We start from the raw sequence: 7,201 nt of genomic DNA on the forward strand, positions 1-7,201 counted from the left end.
GTCTGTCTGGCAGGTCCAGCACAGGTTTGCCCTGGTCAGGCAGGCATGCTGTGGAATGCAGGATGGGCAAGACCAGGTTCCCAGTGCAGGGTGGTGAGGACTAGCAAGATGGGCAGCTATGTTTATTCCAGCATGTGCTTATTGAGTTCTTACTCTGTGCTGGGCATGCGTTGAGCATGTAATGTGTAATGGGGACTAGGCAGCCCTGTCCTCAAGCTTCTTAGAGTCTGCTGCAGTGCCAAAATCACCAAGAGAAATGGGGACATTCCAATGTTCCTTAAGACTGTCCAGGTTATAAAAAAAACAAGACTGAGAACTGTCACAGACCCAAGGAGATGGCAGACCCAATGCAATATGGTACCCTGGAGTGGATCCTGGAACCGAAAGAGGACATTAACAGGAAAACGGGTAAAATCCAAGTCTGGAATTTAGTTGACGGGAATGTCCCAATGCTAGTTTCTTTGTTTTGTCAAATATACCACCGTGGGTGCTTTAGATTACAGGAAATAAGGAACTCTGTTAATAAGGGGTAGGGAGTGTGGGATAGAGGGGAATTCTAGCATCTTCACAACTTTTCTGTGAGTCTAAAACTAGGCCAAAAAAAAAAAGTTTATTTTTAAAGGAACCACCAGGAAATTTCTTGTAAAAATGCAGATCTCTTGGTCCTTATCCCAAAATCTTCTGTTTCAGTAAGTCTTTTTTTTCTTAGGTTGGAAGCAAGGAAACCTGGCCCTGGTGGCTGCCCTTTCAAGACTCCCCCCGCCCCCTGCCACCCATACTCAGCTTTCCTTCTATTAGATGAGAATCCACAGGTTCTCACAACAGGAGAGAGTCATGGGTTCATTTGGCATTTCCCTGCTTAAATTAAATTTAGGCAGAAAAGAAATAGAGGTTTTAGGTTGGAGGAAGTAAAGGACAAATCTTTAGGGAACAATTTTTCTGTCCCTTTGGGACTCCAAATTCAGAATGCCAGGGAGAAAATGGTACATGTCACCTGCCGTCCCTGAGAGGAGAAGGAGCACCTTGGATGCTTGTCCCATGGAAGCTGAATGCAAATCAGCAAAGGAAATCCCCCTCCCCCAGGGAAGTGAGGATGCTCTTTCTGTAAAAAGCAGAAATTAATGTTGTATACGTCACCAAAAACAGGTGTCCATACCTGCTGTGAGACTGGGTAAGCCTCCCCCACCCCCCAGGTGACTCTGCCAGGGGAAGTCAAAGAACGTCCCCTTGAGAATTGCTGGTCCAGCAGAGTGGACGGACACCGATCACGATATAAAGCAGATGCTATTTGTCTTCGAAAAAAAAAAAGCAGAAAATGTACTAGAGCCCAAAGAGAGACAGACCTGATTTTTGACCACAGAGACGAAGGAAGGCACTGTGGAAAAGTGGCAGGGAGCCGGGTCCTGAAACAGGGGTAGGATTTCAGAGGGTGGGGAGGGCAGGCGGAGTAGTTGCATATTACATTTTCCCTTTGGGGAAAAAAAAAATCCGAGCAGCAGAAGAGGATCTATCATGGCCCAGTGTGGGGCACATGGGAAGATGTGTCAGAGACAGCGGTGAAGAACAGCCCAGGCCAGAGAGAGGAGAGCCACCAAGCACCCTGCAAGGTGCTGGCCTGCCCAGGGAACTTTCACCTGCAGAGTGATTGACAGGGCCCTCCCCGACTCCAGAAAACTCTGGGCTGCCCGTTACAAACTCCCTGAGAACCTAAGGTGAGGAGACTGAATTCACAAGGAGACGAGGGAGAAAGATGGCAGAATATGCCAGGTCGTGGAATCCTGATTGCCCTGGGAACAGACAGATGGTGAGAGATTTGGTGGGATAGAGCTGGCTGGTATCAGGAACGGGGTGACCTGGAGAGACAAAGGAAGCTGTGTTGCTGACATCACTCAGGAGACCAGAGACAAATGGGTGCCCTCATGCCAGGGGCCCAGGGGCAGGCAGCAGGGTCCTGGAGTCCTGTTGACCAGAGAGGGTGGCTAGGCTCTTGCTCCAGGTAATAGTTCTTGCCAGAATATCTGTCAAGATGGAGTGAAAGATCCAAGGTCCTTGCAATGACAACAGTGTTGAGTTTCAAGTCTGAAGCAAGTGTAGATCTCAGAGTCTGAACAGGGGTGTCCACAGCCAGGAGGGTGTGGCTGGAGGAAGTAGGTCACTGGAGGCATGCCTTTGAATTTCCATTTTGTCCCTGGTGAGCAGAGCTCTCTCTTCCTCCTGGCTGCTGGGTCCTCCACCACGCCCTTCCACCACGATGCCTCATCTTGGGCCCAGAACTATGGAGTCAGCTGACTATGGACTGAATCTCTGAAACCATAAGCCAAAATAAACTTTTCTCCATTGTTCTTGTCAGGTCTTTTGGTCACAGCAGCCAAAAAAGTGGACTAAAACCCTCTAACATCGATTATTAAAAAGAGAGCATATCACCATATTATCCTTAGTCATAGCATCACATTGCCATCTCTCTTAGAACGAGGGTCTTAGGTCTCAAATGGTATTCCCGTGCTCCACGACCAGTGCTGTGGAAAGTCTTGGATTTGGATGCCTGTCTCAGAGCAGCAAAGGTTAGAGGAGTCTAAGTAGGAATCCAAGGCCCAGAGATGAGGCTGCTAAGTCTGGAAGGGCTACTTGGAAATCAATTAAATGTCCTCTGTTTCTGAAGCAGGAGTAGACTCAGGCCTCCATCATCCATGCCAAAATCGGGTTGCCTGGCATCCCACTGTTGTGTAAATTCCGTGGGAAGTTGATATACTATAGTAAAATAAACACCAACAGACTTTTTTTTGTGGCTCCTTATTGACCCTTAGGAAATTTTGTTCTTGGTCTCAACTGGTGCCGGCTCCATCTTCCAGTTGTTCAGAGTTGAACACATTTAACAGATGGGGAAGCCCGAGGCCCCGACAGAGGAGGCCCTCCCTCGACCAGGATCATACTGTGAGCAAATAGCAGAGCGGATCCTGGAATCAGGCTCCTGCCTTCCCAGCTAGGGGAGGAGGAGAGAGCAAAACACCGAGGCCCTGGTTTCCTTTAAGTCAAATATAATTTTTTCCCCCTAGATATGTTCTCAAGTTTTTGATGTGTGATTCTGAGAAAGAAGATTCATTCAGGGAGTGTTGTTTTTCTCCAGAGTGTGGCTCTCCAGGCTCAAACCCTCACTTACGGCTGAGACAGGGCCCGATGGGAGCAGGTGTAAGTTAATGCAATCTAAAAACCAACGTCTGTGTACTGAGACCTGCTACTTCATCAGCAGAGCAGAAGCTTCTTTCACTCGCAAAATCTTGAAATGATGGGGCTGGGTTTGTGGCTCAGTGGTAGAGTGCTTGCCTAGCATGTGTGAGGCACTGGGTTCGATTCTCAGCACCATATATAAATAAATAAAGATCCATTGATAGCTAAACAATATTTTTTAAAATAGTTTACAAAATCTTGAACTGAGCTTTGGTAATAGAAATCGGAATCATCAGAAACAATTCTAAATAAAATCTGGATCCACTGGGAGACCAAAGATGACAGCTCCTTCAATTGTGTACATGAGTGCTGACCACAAAGCTTCTTCGTGTCTGTGAGCATCATTCCACGAAAGTCTCAGCTGTTCTCTGACTTACTGAATATTGAGGATAAGGGCTGGGGATGTAGCTCAGTGGTAGAGCCCTGGCTCAGCATGCTGGAGGCCCTGGGTTTGATCCCTAGCACTGCAAAACAGAACATAAGTTAAATATTGAGGATAACTCCTAGCGGCACATTGAGGTGACTTCCTTAGGCTTTATTAGGTATATCTCAAATAATTTTGATTATGTGTGTATACTGTCTCTCTAAAATTTTTTTTATTTAATACTTCTAAGAGTTTTGCTAGTCATTATGCAGTTTCAATCTGTCATTTAGGAGAACTACATCATTTCTAACCACTCATGGTCACCTACTATATCTTTATTATGGGTAATTTAGATTATCTCCCCATCTTTTGCTAATTAATATTGCTTTGCTGATCTGAGCATCTTGCTTCCTATTCCTTCAGATCGAAAGTGGATAACTGACATATGAGACTCCTGTGATCCTGAATGTGGCTCTTTATCTTGCCAGCCTTAGAGAATTTCATTGAAGAAAAATCATCTTTGCCAACTGATAGACACAACATGTGGCTTTCTTATATCGTCCTCTGTTTCTTCATGAAGGTAAACTTGAGTCCATGCTTTCCAACCAGTTATATTTCTTCTTTGATGAACTATTCTTTACATCCGTCCATTTTCCAAAGCCCTTCTTTCACCCTACTTAGTGGCTGACATTTTTTCCTCTGCACAAAGTAACCCCTATGCTTTGCGACAGTCCTGAACGGGTGAAGATCTCAGACAGGTGGCAGTGATGATGTGTGGTGTAAGGAGACTCCCGAGGGAGGGATGCCCTCTTCCCCTGGAGACTGGGCACCTCTTCAGCCAGAGGACAGACTCCATCTTCATCAAAGGGAGGCAGAGAAAGAGATGGGAAGAAGGTGGACAGGCCCAGTTCCTATGTCAACTCGCCATGCTGGGTTGGGGATCACAGCAGAGGTCTCTTGGCCTCTATCATTACTGTCTTTGAGTCAACATCTTGAGCCACAGTGCCACCATGTTGATCCTCTGACCCTGTTTTCATTCCAACTCACAGGCCGTCATGGCCTCTAGACTCTTTCTCTATGAGCTACAGACAGGTCGTCATCAACCTCTCCATAATCAACAGCAGGCTTTGCAGAGGCAATGCTAAGTCATTGATAAAAATCTAAGAGGGACTTTTTAAATGATCCAACTCTTTTCTTTTTTAATTAGCCTGCTCTTAATGCCAGGTTTCCAACATGGAGTTCAATCCCGTGTGAACTAGAGTTTCAACAGTACCGCGCCTGACACAAAGCTGGGAGCTCATAAACAGATCCCTCTAGTTGGCCAGCATTTCTATGGACCCTTGAAGTCCTCCAGCACTGAAGAAATCTGTGACTCTGTGAAGTTTTCCTCTTCTTCTTTATGATTTCTCTCCTATAAGGAGAGGGTAATCATGCTTCCACATTATGTCACTGAGCACAAACCAAAGACTGATATGCTAAGCTGCTCCTGGAACTAGATGTGGGAAGAGTAATCACTCCCATCAGTTGCTTTTAATTAATCTCTTGTGCTCTAGGCTTATCTGGTCCCAGAAAACGAAAACCATGAAGTTTACAACCCGTGTGCCAGATCGTATGTGTAATTCAGTGGGAATCCCCTAGCAAAAAAGGATGGTTTAACATTGCTAGGAGTTTCCTGGGTCCTAAGAAAGCGTGGGTGACATTTTGAAAACTAAAGAACTCCTTCTGTAAACCCAGCTTGACTCTCACACCTCAGAGTGTGTCTGATTGTTACCTGAAATGATCCCGTAGATCCAGAGTTGTTGATTAATAAAGGACCAGGGATGCAGCTCATGCTGCGCCTCTCTTTGCTCTCAAAAAGAGTTAAGTATATTAATAAGATAGAAGTGCAGAGCCCATGAGTCACCATGGCAGGACCTGTACCGCAGCTGTGATGTAGGGCATGTGCACACACGTGTGTGCCTGTGCTTCCAAGGTGGGGAAATCAAGGGCAGGGGCTTTGATGTAGTTGGTCCAATGTCAGAGTAAGAAAGACCATCATGATTCCACTATTTACTTTAATATTATCATGAACTTATTTTTAGGTGTCCAGTTCTAGGCTAGTTGCTCATTTGTTATTTTAAGATGTAGATATGTGTTCTGCCCCTATGTAAGGACAACAGATTGGAGCAGATATAGGGAGTGTATGTGTGTGGGAATTTAACCTTCATTAGACACTATTACATGTTAAAAAAAAATCACCTACTATAAACATTTCTTCATCAGAGTCGTATGCATTCAACGTTCTCCTCATCTGTTACATGGAAATCATGATGTCATCATCTCAACATGAAGACACTTTCCCAAGTAGTGGGAAGGCTTGGGTGGGAACTCAGCTTTTTCCAGGACCCAGGAGGCCACACCCTACATCCAAAATGGACAATTATCCCTCTAATTGTAGACAGCTTCAGGGTTTAGGATATGCTGTTCCGCACATCATCTCCTACAGTGTTCTCAGCAAAATCGTGAATTTATTACCCTTCAAGAGAGAGAAGCAACTGAGAGTCAGAAAAGCAACCTTGCAGTTAGGACCATAACTCTGGGTAACAGAAGCAAACAGGGGGAGTGATCCCTAAGGGTGGAACGCTAGTCAAGCCATGCCTCCTCCACCCTCATCAAGCCTGTGGTCCTTAAGACAGAACCTCAACTTCAGAGAAGCTGAGGCTGCCCCCTCTCCATCCAGAGGCCACATTTCCGCCATGACAAACCAACCAAATGTCCCCACCCTCCACCCACGGTTCCTCTCTCTCACTTCCAAGCTTTAGGCAATCCTGAGTGATTTGTTCTCTCTGGAACAATCCAGTTCCTACCACACCTCTTCCCATTTGATGCCCATGCTCAGTTCCCTCAGTTCCTGTCACTTCTTCAGGGAAGTCTCCGATCCACAAGTGTGGATTAGATTCCCCCTGGGGCTCCCCGGCCCTCATTTGTCCCCATCACAGCATCTACTCTTCTGTGTTGTGATGAACTCTCAGCCATCTTCCAACACCAATCCAGAATCTCCAGAAGGCAGGAGCCACAATGTCCCTCCGCCAGTTCAGGGCTGACCCACAATGAACGTGCCCCATCTCTGCATACCTACCCTAGGAGTGTCCCTTCCTTCCTCAGGTAGGAGAGAAAGAAGGCCTGAGAATGTCAGGTAGGACCTTAGGGAGGAACGGCTGGACTCTGGTCATACATGGTGAGTTGACATTGCAGAGGGGTGGGGAAGGGTGGGACATCCCATTTGGGAAACAGCAACAGGTACTGTTGCACATGACATTCTCACGGATCAGGAAAGAACCTGGGTGGGTTGAAGAGGAGGCTGCATGTGGGCACCCTACAACCACAGCAAACCTCACACCTATTAAGCACTTACTGTGTGCCAGTCACTGTTCTCAGAACTACGCATGTGTTAACGCCTCAGAGCGACTCAATGTGGCGAGATGAGTTTCCCAAGTTCACACAGTTTCAGGGCGGCAGAGCTGGGATTCAAACTGGCTGTTCTTATGTTTAAGCAAGTGTTTTTGCCAAACAGAGCCTCATGTGATATGCATGTTGGGTCTATGGGGCAGGGAAGTAGGGCAGGATATTCAA

At 46.4% G+C, this 7,201-nt stretch overlaps 1 long non-coding RNA gene across 1 annotated transcript; it reads left to right on the forward strand.

The window, feature by feature from the left end:
• Window positions 1–1,512: 1,512 nt before the first annotated feature.
• Window positions 1,513–6,795, forward strand: LOC143384343 (uncharacterized). The gene is made up of 3 exons (XR_013089294.1): window positions 1,513–1,712; window positions 4,013–4,169; window positions 6,734–6,795. It is a non-coding gene; the product is annotated as an uncharacterized LOC143384343 (long non-coding RNA).
• Window positions 6,796–7,201: the final 406 nt, after the last annotated feature.

The sequence above is a fragment of the Callospermophilus lateralis genome, chromosome 18 (genome assembly GCF_048772815.1).
Source record: "Callospermophilus lateralis isolate mCalLat2 chromosome 18, mCalLat2.hap1, whole genome shotgun sequence".
Taxonomy (NCBI): Eukaryota; Metazoa; Chordata; class Mammalia; order Rodentia; family Sciuridae; genus Callospermophilus; species Callospermophilus lateralis.